The sequence below is a fragment of the Electrona antarctica genome (assembly GCF_951216825.1).
Source record: "Electrona antarctica genome assembly, chromosome: 4".
In the NCBI taxonomy this organism is placed as follows: domain Eukaryota; kingdom Metazoa; phylum Chordata; class Actinopteri; order Myctophiformes; family Myctophidae; genus Electrona; species Electrona antarctica.
In genome coordinates this window covers 5,360,241-5,377,162 of record NC_136809.1, presented here as the reverse complement: position 1 = coordinate 5,377,162, position 16,922 = coordinate 5,360,241, and positions in this window count along the sequence as shown.

Here is a 16,922-nt window from a genome sequence, read left to right as displayed (position 1 = left end):
TCCTCCCAGTGGGACGTGCGTCGAGGACCTAGGGAGACGCCCGAGAGGCATCCTAACCAGATGCCCGAACCACCTAAGCTGGCTCCTTTCCAGGCGAAGGAGCAGCGGCTCTACTCCGGTTCTAACATAATATACGATTGGTCAAAATAAAATTGTATTCATTAACTATAATTCGCCGCCGAGATTCTCTTTTGACACCTCTACACTTATCTAAAGATTTATGTAATCTATACCAGGGGTTCTCAACCCGTGGGTCGCGACCCCTCGGGGGGTCGCCAAATTATTTTGGGGGGTCCCTAAAAATATATATATATATTTATTTATTTTGCAACTGAATGGCTGGAAAATGGAAATGAAGAGTTTACATATAGTACACATAGTACATGCATACACCTTCCTTAATGATTATATCTGGTTTCAGTATTTATTTATGGTGTGTTGTCTCTATTATTAAGGTTATTGTAGCAGTCAACTTATATTGGGGGTCGGGGCGGGGGTCCCGAGACGTTGCCAAAGCATTTTTGGGGGTCCCCGGCCAAAAACGTTGAGAACCCCTGATCTATACAAATGTATACACGACTGCTAAGACCAAACAGAAGTGCCAGGGGGTGCATGGCGGCCGGTGGGACAGCAACGGATTGTTTTTAGCATTTTTGTCATACGACGAAAGTATGACGAAAGCATGCAAAAAGTGACTGATGCAACAGTCTGGCTCTGGAGAGACTGCACGAGGGAGCAAACATTAGCACGACCTTTAGCCCATTTGAGGACGCATCTGTGGTGCTTTATAACTTTTAACCACTTTTCACCATTATTTTAAACTTTATAGCCGTTGAAAAATAGCTATAAATTGCAGATCTACAAGCTTATAGCACGGATCTACAAGTGCATAGCTCGGTGCCGTGCTATGCGCTTGTAGATTAATTAATTGCAATTAATTGTTTTAAATCGTGAAACTGTGCAAATCTTTGAATATATATTCTTTCACAGCAAAGGTTTGTATAACTCAAATATTTGATTCTAGGGGGGGGGGGGACATATATATTCAGAAAACTGCCATGATTTAGAAGACATTTTGTAGAATCAGTTCTCATGGGTCTAAATTGGTTAAAAACCAATAACACAGGATGACACACTCCGCCAGTTCATCACACTTGTTCTGGGTTGCCAGACTGTAAACCGTTGGCTGCCGTCAGGGATTAGCAACACCGCCAGCTGTCTTAGGCCTGATTTACACTTGGGGGCGTGCAACAGTTAATCAAACACATTGATTTAATTGATTATAAAAAATACAAAATAACAGAAATAAATAATTCATGAATCGATCATTTAATGAAACTAGAGGCACTGAAGCTCTCCTGCTTGGCTCAACTCGGCACACCTGCTCTCCTTCACCAATTATTATCCGCACCTGTCTTCCATCCTACAATCAAAACATTGCCTCTATACAAAAGCCCAGTCTGCGAGGTTGCACTTCACTCCAAGCCAGAGCTTCACCTGTCCACACATTATGGTAAAGTACATGCAGGCCAAGAGAAAGAAATAGAGTCCGCAACACTGGTAAGGAATAACTCGGCTCCACTGGCTTATTAAGTCAACGTTTCGATCACTGGGACCTTCTTCAGGAAAAAGTACAGGCCAAGCCTGTAGCAGTTAGTTAGTCCTTCAAGTGCGTGCGTTGGCGGCTCGGGATATCATTAAAAACATGTTAAAGAAGTCTTTAGCGGGGGATGAGTTTTAACCCATTTAGGCCTGACTTCGAAATTTAAAAAAAATCTTCTAAATCCTCCAGTTTTCTGAAATAAAGATTCACATTTTTCAAAAATAGCAGACCTACCAGCTCGTAGTTTTTCAATAGCTAAATTATAACAATGTTTAAAACACCAAAAGGGGTTCCCGCCCAGAATGGGTTAATACCAGTAGATGGATGGAGTCCGCACACCATATATATATATATATATATATATATATATATATATATAGGTTAAAAAAAAAGATTTATTTATCTGACAAAAACTTTACCACCCTCGGCTCCCCGACTGTCACCATGGTAACAAGTGTCGTCTATCCTGCTAGATAGAGAGACATTGTCAATCAATTATCGCCCATCGAAGAAGGGAATGGATAGAAACGCTTTTTTTTTGTTTTAATAATTTTTGTCCCACAATTTTGTAACCCATTTTTTCACCCTGTGTCAATTATCTAATGTGAGCCTGGGCTCTACACACCCTCCGCCAACCTAGTCCCCATATGCATATATGGGGGACATGGGGAGAGCAACGGACATGAACTCATGCTTCCTTCATGCCTGAGTGTCCAAGTTGCTCCTTTACACCTGACAGGGGGGAGTTTCCCTGGTTGGACGTAGCGCGTGGAAGGAACACACGTTATTCCAACCAGTTCCTTTCCCCTCCATCAGGCGCCCCGGCTGGCCAGGGGGAGGCAGTTTAGAGACCAGGATTACTGCATGCTTTTTGTGAGGGTACCTACCCTAGGGGACACGGGGAGAGACGCTTTTATTTCCAAAATTGGTGGTGGAATGTTCTATGCACCTCTCTCTCTCTCTCTCTTTTAGTCATATAGTCTTTGGAATAAAACTTAATTAAGTTTTAGTCACATTTTAGTCACCTGGAATGTTTTAGTGTAAATATCACACACGATTTTAGTCGACTAAATCTACAGTTGATTTAGTCGACTAAAATGTATTTTGGCGGGCCTTGATGCCGCCGTAATGACTGTTTTTACACTTGAAACTTACTTACTTGAAAATAGCCGATCTACAAGCTCACAACGCGTCGCAGCAGGACACTTGCAACCAAGTGTAAAATGACTTATACTGGATCTTGTCCCTTCCTAACATTTTAGTCTAGTTTTTATATTTGTTGACGAAATTGTCAATATATTAGTTTAGTTTTGGTCGTCATAGCTTAGTTTTCATTTTGTTTGACCTCAGACTATATTACTAATCCATGTGTGACTCATTTTAAAAAATAATTTATTCCGGGAAGCCTTAAGTCTTAAACAAGAACACACTGTTGCCATTATCATTTCCCATCACATTTTCCATCACAGTGCCAACTTGACATTTTACCACGGTACACACTCGTCGAAAATAAGGAGAACATCTCGTTCTTCATAAGCACTTTACAGGTCGCTTTGCATAATTGGCAGAATGACAGAACACTGCGTGCGTGCGTGCGTGCGTGCGTGCGTGCGTGCGTGCGTGCGTGCGTGCGTGCGTGCGTGCGTGCGTGCGTACGTGCGTTTGAAATCTTAAACAAGTTGTCTCATGCCGGTGTTGTAGAACAGTGGTTTTCAAACTTTTTCATGTCGAGGACCTCCAAATTGACACTCATTAGTCCGCAGACCCCCATTTAAAAACATACGCCAGGGACCCCCATAAGAGAAGGTTTTTACAGCTCAAACAAATCACAAAGGGATTGATCTGAAATGAAAAGAAAGAAAGAAAGAAAGAAAGAAACTGTGGGATACAAACCATGGCTCACGGTTGCATGCAAATTTTGCCCACATGAGAAGAAGTACAAACACAGGGATGCTGTAACAGAAGAGTACATCCAGGACTAACACAGGGATGCTGTAACAGAAGAGTACATCCAGGACTAACACAGGGATGCTGTAACAGAAGAGTACATCCAGGACTAACACAGGGATGCTGTAACAGAAGAGTACATCCAGGACTAACACAGGGATGCTGTAACAGAAGGACTAACACAGGGATGCTGTAACAGGAGAGTACATCCAGGACTAACACAGGGATGCTGTAACAGAAGAGTACATCCAGGACTAACACAGGGATGCTGTAACAGAAGAGTACATCCAGGACTAACACAGGGATGCTGTAACAGAAGAGTACATCCAGGACTAACACAGGGATGCTGTAACAGAAGAGTACATCCAGGACTAACACAGGGATGCTGTAACAGAAGAGTACATCCAGGACTAACACAGGGATGCTGTAACAGAAGAGTACATCCAGGACTAACACAGGGATGCTGTAACAGAAGAGTACATCCAGGACTAACACAGGGATGCTGTAACAGAAGAGTACATCCAGGACTAACACAGGGATGCTGTAACAGAAGGACTAACACAGGGATGCTGTAACAGGAGAGTACATCCAGGACTAACACAGGGATGCTGTAACAGAAGAGTACATCCAGGACTAACACAGGGATGCTGTAACAGAAGAGTACATCCAGGACTAACACAGGGATGCTGTAACAGAAGAGTACATCCAGGACTAACACAGGGATGCTGTAACAGAAGAGTACATACAGGACTAACACAGGGATGCTGTAACAGGAGAGTACATACAGGACTAACACAGGGATGCTGTAACAGCAAATTGCTTTTTGCATTCTTTAATTTAAGGGAATATAATAATGTGAGTGAACAAAACCCTGCATGACTAATAATTAACACTCAAGTTTCATACCACAGAACATGCGTGCGTCTGCGTGTCCGTGTGTGTGTGTCTGTGTGTGTGTGTGTGTGTGTGTGTGTGTGTGTCCGTGTGTGCCCGTGTGTGCGTGTGTGTGTGTGTGTGTGTGTGTGTGTGTGTGTGTGTGTGTGTGTGTGTGTGTGTGTGTGTGTGTGTGTGTGTGTGTGCATGTGTGCATGTGTGCATGTGTGCATGTGTGCATGTGTGCGTCTGCGTGTGTCCGTGTGTCCGTGCGTGCGTGCGTGCGTGCGTGCGTGCGTGCGTGCGTGCGTGCGTGCGTGCGTGCGTGCATGCGTGCGTGCGTGCGTGCGTGCCAACTACCAACATGCCAACTACCAACAAGGAAGTTAAGCCATTGTAAATCAGGCAATATTATGAACACCTAATGGTGAATTAGCCCCAGAAACACAGAGAGGATTTACTGTATCAAAGACATAATGATACCCTGTCATCCCACTAGCAGGAGGAGAGAGAGTGGCTAAATAAGCTCATGCATCAATCACTATTACACATGTTGCCCTTTAGTGCACGCATGTGTCTCTGTGGCTGCAAAGTGAGAGAAAATACCACAATGAGTGAAAAATTGGCATTGAGTTGAGCAGTTGAACAGCTATAGGGTTGCCAGGTTTGGAACCAGAGTAATATAGTAAGAGAGTTGGCGACACTAGCGTTGACTCCCATTGTAACAATGGAATGCGGAAGTGCTCATTCTATCTCAATGGGATAGTTCCAGCCATAGGAGCAATGTTTGGAACTATAGCCCATAGGCACCCGCTTTGATCAAAGCGTGTCACTACTCTCCTACTCTACACTCATGGTTAAAATGGCTTAACCCATGCTGTTCAGTATGTCCATATTGTATATTAATACACATAGGCCTACTCCAAAAACGCACACTTAATCAAATACAGTATATCCACTTTGTTCCAATTAACACTTTTATTAGAGAGAGTGGCAGAAAACACAGCTTGAGGGAAAGAGTGCATGTGTCTGTGTGCGTGTGCGCGTGTGTGTGTGTGCGCACACGCGTGCGCGTGCGTGCGTAAGAGCTAGCTGATAAAATGAATAACATTCCCAGCATGGGTGTGAACTTTCTACCTCCAAATCATGCACGAGCGCACGCACGCACGCACGCACGCACGCACGCACGCACGCACGCACGCACGCACGCACGCACGCACGCACGCACGCACGCACATGATGTTATAATAACATCACATTATACACTTGCAGGCACACAGACAAACCTATACAGTATGTCCAGATTGTAAATTCATGCACATACTCCAAAACACACTTAATCAAATATATCCCACTTTGTTTTAATGAACACTTTATTTGAGAGAGTGGGAGGGAAAGTGTGTGTGTGCGTGTGCATTCACGTGATTTATCTTGTTTGTGTGTTCTCACTTAAGAGAATCTTTATCACTTTCTTTTTCCGCGAGCAGACAAAGACAGAAAGGACATAGAAAGGAGGGAGAAGAGATAAGCAAGGAAAACGTTTACATAAAGAAATTAAAAATGGCATTAATCTCCCCTCCCCCTCCGCTCATCTGGAAGAAGGTCATTTAGTTGTTTTTTTTACCCTCGTTCCCAAATTAAAGCATGTCTTAAAAGTGAGTAAAAATACATGCATGGCAGTCTGGGGTTTTCTGATTAAATATTCTTGTCATAAAAAGTGTTAATTTGCGTGTGTGTTCTTCCTCCTCCTGCTGTGTAAGCCGCCGTACAGTAGGTGGTGTCATGGCTTGTTTGGAGTCCCCTCACCTCCTTTGCTCTTCCTCCTCCTCCTCCTGTGTAAGCCGCCGTACAGTAGGTGGTGTCATGGCTTGTTTGGAGTCCCCTCACCTCCTTTGAACTCCCATCCTGATTCCATTAAGGCCTGTGTGGTCAAGGTCTATACGTGCTTATTAGCCCCTTGATACAGGAAAGGGCGCTGGTGGCGGAATTCCAAATGAATATCTTTAAAATGAAATTAACGTAATGAAATCCAACACGGCCAAGATTTTGAGTTGCATGAGAGGAAAGAAGGCGGAGAGCATGAAGAGAGGAGGGGGCGCGAGGAAGAGACCGAAATATGAGCGGAACAGATAAGGGAGGAGGCTCCCAAAACAAACTTGTCAGGCTATACTACTTGGCCGTCGTCGTCACTCCCCCGAACCCACCTCATACCCTGCCCATTTTGACAGGCTGGAATGGCTTAGGGCAGGGGTGCCCAAAAGGTAGATTGCGATCTACCAGTAGATCGCAAAGGCTGTGCAGGTAGATCACATGACATGCCCCTAACAATTCTTGAATTAAAGGTGACTTGATTGATTGACATCAAAAAGCACCTGTCAGCTCAAATCCACAATGCAACATTTTGTTTTCGGTGTTGCTGTGCATAAACATCTGTAGCATTACAAAAAAAAGGGTGGGCACCCCTGGCTTAGGGTTTGACGACAGAGTACGGCATCTTGCAATGGGGTCTGGTCCACAAGATTCGATACACCACCAAGAGGTGGAGGAGAAAAACCTTTTTTTTCTTTTTTTTCCAAAATAAGTTAATAGCACAGGCGGACTCTTCACATACTAGAGCATGTCTGAAATAAGTGTCAGAGCTGAAATCGACATGTAAATATGAAATAAATGCTTAAACATGTAGCTATGGTGTAATGTTAGAGACCACAGAAGCGAACCTTTCAAGCCTGTTTTCTCAACTCGCTGTTTCTCTGTAAGACATTACTCTATAAGCCATATCTCCAAAACTGGTGGGTCAAACTGAACAACCAATATGTCAAATTGAAGCTATGATTCCCTGCTTTCATATGACATGAAGAAAACGAAAATTCAAAAAAGTCCAATGGCAGTCCCTCAGTCCAATTTGGTCACAATTGTGTTCGTATAGACACTTCGACAAAACCGGTGGATTCAAACACACAACAGATTCTGAAGTATCTTTCACTAGACAGAATGTGAACAATAACATAACTTTGCATCTGTCCATTTCTTTATCTTATACTTACAAGCTTACAAATTATTCAATGTTAGTGATCTGTTGCATCTTGAAACAAAATGAAACTACTGTGAGATGACACTACAGTGAATAAACACATGCCAAAATTAGATATTTCAACAGAACAGAAGGGCTGTCTGGGTTGCTAAACAGAGAGAGGGCTGCCGAAAAATAAATAAAAGCCCATGAAATGTCAATGCTTTCAGTAGCATTACTACAATGTACAATGCTGCCTTGCAAAGCCTCCTGTCACAATAAGATCAATTTCCAGGTACTACCGTGCACACAAAACTGTCTGTTGACTTCGAAGGACGGTGACTAATCTCAGACAAACAAGACAGCAGGAAAACTTCCTTCTGATTGAGAAAGAGCCTTGATCTGCAGTTGGTTGCCTTGGCTTATATATATATATATATATATATATATATATATATATATATATATATCTGTACTGCTCTATGATATAAATTAAAGGAGCATTCAGTGATTTGGGTGATTTGGAAAAAAAAAACTCCGGTAACAAGATGTGCACATGCACACGCTCTACAGTGGGGGGGACACGCAACAGGCCAACAGCACACGCACCAAGGCCTGCCCCTAATTGGAGGAAGGCCCCCACTGTCCTGATTGGATGAAGGCTTTCTCACCCACCACCAAAGCTGAAACTAGGTTTTTTTTACCCATGTGGTTCACTGGGGACAGGGAGGAACTAATTATATGGTCAGCACACTCTATAGTAGGGAGGATTATCACAGAAAAAGGGGGGGGAAAAAGTGATTTGAATTAAGTGAAATCACTTTATATACCTTTAAATAGACTAGAGCCATATCACTATTGTACTACATTACTACATTTAGGGCGGCTGTGGAGGAGGTAGAGCAGGTCGTCCAATGATCCCTGGGTCGGCGGTTCGAATCCCGGCTCCTCCTGTCCACATGTCGAAGTGTCCTTAGGCAAGACACTGAACCCCACATCGCCTCCAATGAGTCGGTCGGTGTGAGCTCGCCACCATTGGTGTGTGAATGTGGGAAGTGAGGACGCTGGCGTTGACTGTTTGCCGCTTCACCTCCCAATGTATGAATGAATGAACCATTGTAAAGCGCTTTGAGCACTTGGAAAGGCGCTATAAAAATGCAATTAATTCATTACATTGTAGTCTGTTTTGGATTTTGACCACCTAGAGGCCAATCTTGCCCCATGACTGGGGATCAGCGGAGGAATATAGAACAGGAGATTAGAGGAGGAAAACGGGGGCTTCCTGGTGGCCTCACCTGCGAAGAGTGCACATTATGCTATAGTCCTGTAGGGGGACCCCAAGGGGTCCTTGAGGGACTTCCAGGGGGTCCCCTGCAGCTAAATGATAGTTAGGAACCAAAATGGACCCTTATGGGGTCTGTAACTCAGAGAGTGTACAAATGGAACCAGATGGACCGAACCCAAGCGGGTCCATTTGTTTTCCATTTGTACACTCTCAGAGTTAAATTAACTTTGATTTAACAAAATACCGGTACATTGGGGTCCCAGAGATAGAAATGGGGGACTGTAGCCTAATTCAGGTCAAACCAGGGGTCCTTGAAATGAAAATGGTTGAAAATCACGACATGCGGTCGAACATGCGCTGCTTTGTGCTTCGGTTAGGGTGCGGTTAGGGTTAGAGGTATTAGGTCTAATGACAGTCGGACCAATAGTATGTGTAGCTCCTAAATCCCTATATTAGGTGCTACTGGCTGCTGACGGCTGAGGATGAAGTTTAGACGTGTGCTGAAACTGAAAGAACTGAGGTCCAGAATGTTCATTGAGTGGATATTAAATGATATTTATTTACTGTCCAGAATCCTATACTTTGAATACAAATAACATAAATAACAAACAGTCAACGTGGTGAATGCAACAGTCCCTGTCTGCACAGTCAGAAAACAGTTTGCCTCCTATCAGCAACACCTGCAATTCATTAGGGACAGGGTTAAATACCCTCCCTGTAACTATGGCAACCTAGGCCTTGATTGATAAATTGGCATTGCCCTGTAGTGACATCACAGAGATGATAAGGAGGCTCAACTGGCTCTTACAGTATGTCTAAACTAATTAAAGCCTGTACCCAATAGACATGAAAACTTGACTTGACATGAAAAGGTTTGAGAACCACTGCTGTAGCCCGCCTTGGTTACAATCTGACACAATAATCAGACAAAATAATATGGTTGAAAAGGCGGACTTGGAGACAGAATAAAGAGCGTGCGGCAGGTTGTCAGCAGCGATTAGCATCATTCCTATAGGGCAGGTTAAAAAGGACACCTGGGGGGAGAATAACGTGGGCGTAAAAAAAAAAAAAACCTCTATAACACAGAACGTGAGTCACCTTTTTAAAAGAGAAACGACTGCATGTGCATTATACACACATACATACACACATTATACACACACGTACATACACATTATACACACACGTACATACACACATTATACACACACGTACATACTGTACTTCTTGTTCTCTGACCTGTATGCAGGGCACATAGAATAGCCAGAACACACATGGGGGGTCTGGCACAGTAACTGTTACAGTGCATGAATCCAACATGAATCACAATAGACACAAACCCATTCCCCGCTGCCAGCCAGGGGGGGGGGGGGTTGTTGTGACCGCTGACCTCACCCTCCGATGGGAGCAGACCTGCCCTCCGATGGGAGCAGACCTGCCCTCCGATGGGAGCAGACCTGCCCTCCAGACACTAGATCTTGGTGTGTTGCTTGTTGGGGAGTTGATGTTGCTTAAAGTGGCAGACTGCGATTTATTCTGCCGTATCTTTATTTAGTCAGGTTCCTTATGTCATTTTGTAGTATGAAGACAAAGATTATTATTTTTTTTGGAAACCTTATAGCCTAACAAGTCCAAACATCTTCTGCTATTTTCAAATGGCCAAAAATGTGTATAGAGCTGAAGTGGTTAATGTATGTTTTGTAATAATAATACAAATCTACAAAGTGACTATAGTATAATTAAAAGTCAAATAAATGTGCAGTAAAAGTACAACATGACAATCCTGGTCTCTAAACTGCCTCCCCCTGGCCAGCCGGGGCACCTGATGGAGGGGAAAGGAACTGGTTGGAATAACGTGTTCCTTCCACGCGCTACGTCTGGCCGGGGAAACTCCCCCTTGTCAGGTGAAAAGAAGCAGATTGGACTCCTCATGCATAGAAGGAAGCATGAGTTCAGTCGGCTGCCCCCCCAGGTTGGCAGAGGGAGTGTATAGAGCCCAGGATTACATTAGATAATAGACACTGGGTGAAAAAATGGGTTGCAAAATCATGGGATAAAAATTATAAACAACATGACATACTCAAGTAAAGTACAAATACCTCAAAATGAGTTAAGTACAGTACGTAAGTAAGTAAATGTTACTTTCTACCACTGTAGTTGTTCCCCCTCACATGCGTGCCTGTCCCTCCAGCTCCTCCTCCTCCTCCTCCTCCTCCTCCTCCTCCTCCTCCAGCTCCTCCCCCCCCCCCTCACATGCGTGCCTGTCCCACTCCAGCTCCTCCTCCTCGATGTGAACTCTTTTGGGTTGCATCTGGACATTTATGTAAGCAGATTATCTACAGTATTCCGCCAAGCCAGGTATAAATTGTGATTCAAAGACCCATTTCATGAGTTACTGTAGTTGTGCGTGCGCGAATAAGTTCATGGCCGTGTGCGTGTGCGTGTGCGTGTGTGTGTGTGTGTGTGTGTGTGGTCCTATAACATGCAAGTGCATGTGTACTGTGTATGTCTGCGTGGTATCATGAATGCCCTTGAGATGTAAGTCAACCTTTGTAGCTGAAACTGCCTCCACAAGCACTTCTGCTGTGGCTGAAAAATGTTTTCAACAACACTACAGTATTCCATTTTTTACAGTAATGACCGGTTAACCCCATAGGTGAAGTGTCAGCTTGCCTTTTCCAGAGAAGGAGAACAGAGATACACCCGCATCCATCTTCAACCGCTTATCCGTAGTCGGGTCGCGGGTGGGCAACAGCTCCACCAGAGAGCTCCAGACTTCCCTGTCCAGAGCAACATTATAGTAACTTAATTCTCTGGGATCCCGAGGCGGTTCCAGCAGATATTGGAGATATAAACCCTCCAACTGAGCCTTGGTCTGCCCGGGGTCTCCTCCCAGTGGGACGTGACTCGAGGACCTCCCTCGGGAGACGCTCGATAGGCATCCTAACCAGATGCCCGAACCACCTATAAGCTGGCTCTTTTCCACACAGGAGAAGAAGTAGCGACTCTACTCCGAAACTTCAAATGATCGAAATGCAAATAGAGCGTGTAGAAGTGGATGTATAGCCTATATGTTTTGCAATAATAATCAAAATCTACAAAGTAACTAGCAACTAAAGTTTTCAAATAACTGTAGAGAGATACACTAGTACAAATGTACAAATACCTCCAAATTGTACTTAAGTAAATGTACTTAGTTACTTTACACCATGGTGGTAATACACTCCTTTAGAGCTCCATCTGAAGTGTCCCCGGTAACCTCCACAGTAAATGTACTTAGTTACTTTACACCATGGTGGTAATACACTTCTTTAGAGCTCTGAAGTGTCCCTGGTAACCTCCACAGTAAATGTACTTAGTTACTTTAAACCATGGTGGTAATACACTCCTTTAGAGCTCCATCTGAAGTGTCCCCGGTAACCTCCACAGTAAATGTACTTAGTTACTTTACACCATGGTGGTAATACACTTCTTTAGAGCTCCATCTTTAGTGTCCCTGGTAACCTCCACAGTAAATGTACTTAGTTACTTCTTTAGAGCTCCATCTGAAGTGTCCCCGGTAACCTCCACAGTAAATGTACTTAGTTACTTTACACCATGGTGGTAATACACTTCTTTAGAGCTCCATCTGAAGTGTCCCTGGTAACCTCCACAGTAAATGTACTTAGTTACTTTACACCATGGTGGTAATACACTTCTTTAGAGCTCCATCTGAAGTGTCCCTGGTAACCTCCACAGTAAATGTACTTAGTTACTTTACACCATGGTGGTAATACACTTCTTTAGAGCTCCATCTGAAGTGTCCCCGGTAACCTCCACAGTAAATGCGCCCTCGTGGAGAAGCCAGTAAAAAGTACATGTGTTGTAAAACGTGGAGATGGCCACTGTACGACCCACCCCGAAAGGCTATAATAATAACTAAAACGTGGAGATGGCCACTGTAAGACCCACCCCGAAAGGCTATAATAATAACTAAAACGTGGAGATGGCCACTGTAAGACCCACCCCGAAAGGCTATAATAATAACTAAAACGTGGAGATGGCCACTGTAAGACCCACCCCGAAAGGCTATAATAATAACTAAAACGTGGAGATGGCCACTGTAAGACCCACCCCGAAAGGCTATAATAATAACTAAAAGGTAAATCACACTGCTGGCAAGTGTCATTTCTTTGTTATATTGCGCTAATAAATGCTACTTTCATCCGATTTTTGCTTCTGTCTCTCCATTGCAGGTTAAAACTGTCTCAGTGCCACAGGACGCCTTTGGACGCCTGCCCCTGGTGCCATTGGCGCCTTTGGACGCCTTTTTTTTAGAGCATATTTAGAAAATTGCTCTAATCTGCATGTCAGGTGATGACATGCACAATATAATTTAATTTTCTTTCTTTTATTTATAATGGGCTTCGGTGGCAACGAGGGCCAAAACGGGTGTTCACCAGGTGGCACCGAATGAGGTGACCATCTTACATACAAAATGTAAAAAAACAAAAACTTTGTGACTTAAATTAAATCTCATGTGAGAATAGTTTGTATACAGTATAGGTAATTATTGTATTTTTCCAGTTTTTCATGTGTCTATGAGGTGACAGTAGGCTATACTTCATTAGACACCCTGGAGTCGTTTTTATGTGCAATGGTGTATTGACTTTGTATTTAGGGTTTCTTCCTGGAGGCTGAACCCTTGACAGTCAAACGGGCCAATGAAATAAACAGTAATTATAGTGACATCAAAATATCAGCCCGTCCCCTAACCCCTCCCCTTTTATCATACAACTACAGCTGTGGGTGCGGCTTCAGTTCAGGTGGATCACCACCCATCACCACCCACCAGGCAAACCAGATGATCATGTTTTAGGGTGGAAAAAAAATCACGGCACTCGTTCTTCTTCTTCTTACTTTCGTGTATCATCAGATGGCCAACTCAGTGTCATACAGCCATGCCCTCGTCTCCGGTCCTAAGTAAAAAAGGCCAGCTTCTGAGGGTGGGCTGTATAGGGGGCAGTCTGTGATTATGTGCTCGGCAGTCTGTTCAGGCTCGCCACACTCGCATGCCCGCACTGTCCGATAGGCCCCACTTCTTCATAGATGACTTGAAGCGTCCCACGCCACAGCGCAGACGGTTCAGCGAGGTCCATAGATGGCGTGGCATGTCTTCTCCTTTTTACGCCACCTGCTGGGTCCCGGATGTATTGTTGGATCCGGGAGGGCCCGGCCGTCTCCTACGACTGTTTCCAGGATGCTGCCAGCCAGGCGTCTCTGGGCAAGTCCTCAGGAATGGACTGTAGCATCTCTTGAGCTGCCTCGTTGTAGGGATGGCGAGACTTGAGCCTGCCTGGTGGTGCCGGTGTTGTTGTGGCTTTGTGCAAGATGTGCCAGTCGTACTTCTGGGCTTTTCTTGCCAGGGCTAGCGTAGCCGCATCCCGTCGGAGACTGGCTGGAGCAATTCCAGCCAGGACTGGCAGGTAGGACACCGGCACTCCATCTTTAAGCATTTCAAAACAATGCAATGAATCAAAGCAGTATTAACAGTACGTACATGTGTGATAGCCTGGCTAATAAGCCAGACTAATATCACACAACACTGTCGCGGTATATCAGTCTGGGCTGGCTCCACTTGGATTTCATTTCCCGGGGAACATTTTCTCTTTGACGCAATTGGTCAGAGCTACTGTCAGTCAAAAGTCTCAAGCATTGAACGTCACTGTACCAAAGCCCGCCTATATTGCATACCGTGTCCCGATTGGTCCGACCTGTTCTCTGCTGTAGGAAAGAGGCGTGCTACTGAGCCTCGCCAGACCGTAATCCGCTGGTAGGCAACTTTTTTTTGCCAACGGCTGATTCGGTCTGGTTTATTAACCAGGCTACATGTGTGAGGCCATGACTGGCACATGTATAGAGCGTCCCGCCCCCTTTCATGACGACGTCAGGCCCAGTCCCGCCCCCTTTCATGACGACGCCAGGCCCAGTCCCTCCCCCTTTCATGACGACGCCAGGCCCAGTCCCGCCCCCTTTCATGACGACGCCAGGCACAGGAAATAATTCCCAATGCATTTTTCCTCATAGACATTTCAAAAAGTATTTATTTAAAGACCTTTTAAGCCTCGTACGAAGCCAACTCGAGTTGTGACAAATCATGACAACAAACAAAAGTGTTTGTTTTTTTCTTCTTTCTAATTACTTGTTCGGCCCAAAACATTGTGTTTATTGTCATGATGTGTCACAACTGGAGTTGGCTTTGTCCGCGGCGTAAACGTCTTTAAATAAATACTTTTTGAAAAGTCTATGAGGAAAATGAGCGGGAAATTATTTTCCGGGTCTCTCGAGGGGGCGGGACTGCGACGCTCTATAAACACAGGCCCAGCCAGTGCTGCAGTCCATTGTAGGCTGGGTAGGTATTTAGCCTTATAACCATTTCGACGGCGGTGGCTCAGGAGTCAGGAGTAGAGTGGCTGGATGGTAACCTCAAGGTCTCCAGTTCGAACCCTGTGGGCTCCCCCAGAGTTAGTGTCGAAGTGTTTCCGCTGCCATTGATGTATGAATGTGTGTGTGAATGGGAGAATGTAATGCACAATCTATATGTAAAGGTGTATGAATGTGTGTGTGAATGGGAGAATGTAATGCACAATCTATATGTAAAGGTGTATGAATGTGTGTGTGAATGGGAGAATGTAATGCACAATCTATATGTAAAGGTGTATGAATGTGTGTGTGAATGGGAGAATGTAATGCACAATCTATATGTAAAGGTGTATGAATGTGTGTGTGAATGGGAGAATGTAATGCACAATCTATATGTAAAGGTGTATGAATGTGTGTGTGAATGGGAGAATGTAATGCACAATCTATATGTAAAGGTGTATGAATGTGTGTGTGAATGGGAGAATGTAATGCACAATCTATATGTAAAGGTGTATGAATGTGTGTGTGAATGGGAGAATGTAATGCACAATCTATATGTAAAGGTGTATGAATGTGTGTGTGAATGGGAGAATGTAATACACAATCTATATGTAAAGGTGTATGAACGTGTGTGTGAATGGGAGAATGTAATGCACAATCTATATGTAAAGGTGTATGAACGTGTGTGTGAATGGGAGAATGTAATGCACAATCTATATGTAAAGGTGTATGAACGTGTGTGTGAATGGGAGAATGTAATGCACAATCTATATGTAAAGGTGTATGAATGTGTGTGTGAATGGGAGAATGTAATGCACAATCTATATGTAAAGGTGTATGAATGTGTGTGTGAATGGGAGAATGTAATGCACAATCTATATGTAAAGGTGTATGAATGTGTGTGTGAATGGGAGAATGTAATGCACAATCTATATGTAAAGGTGTATGAATGTGTGTGTGAATGGGAGAATGTAATGCACAATCTATATGTAAAGGTGTATGAATGTGTGTGTGAATGGGAGAATGTAATGCACAATCTATATGTAAAGGTGTATGAATGTGTGTGTGAATGGGAGAATGTAATGCACAATCTATATGTAAAGGTGTATGAATGTGTGTGTGAATGGGAGAATGTAATGCACAATCTATATGTAAAGGTGTATGAATGTGTGTGTGAATGGGAGAATGTAATGCACAATCTATATGTAAAGGTGTATGAATGTGTGTGTGAATGGGAGAATGTAATGCACAATCTATATGTAAAGGTGTATGAATGTGTGTGTGAATGGGAGAATGTAATGCACAATCTATATGTAAAGGTGTATGAATGTGTGTGTGAATGGGAGAATGTAATGCACAATCTATATGTAAAGGTGTATGAATGTGTGTGTGAATGGGAGAATGTAATGCACAATCTATATGTAAAGGTGTATGAATGTGTGTGTGAATGGGAGAATGTAATGCACAATCTATATGTAAAGGTGTATGAATGTGTGTGTGAATGGGAGAATGTAATGCACAATCTATATGTAAAGGTGTATGAATGTGTGTGTGAATGGGAGAATGTAATGCACAATCTATATGTAAAGGTGTATGAATGTGTGTGTGAATGGGAGAATGTAATGCACAATCTATATGTAAAGGTGTATGAATGTGTGTGTGAATGGGAGAATGTAATGCACAATCTATATGTAAAGGTGTATGAATGTGTGTGTGAATGGGAGAATGTAATGCACAATCTATATGTAAAGGTGTATGAATGTGTGTGTGAATGGGAGAATGTAATGCACAATCTATATGTA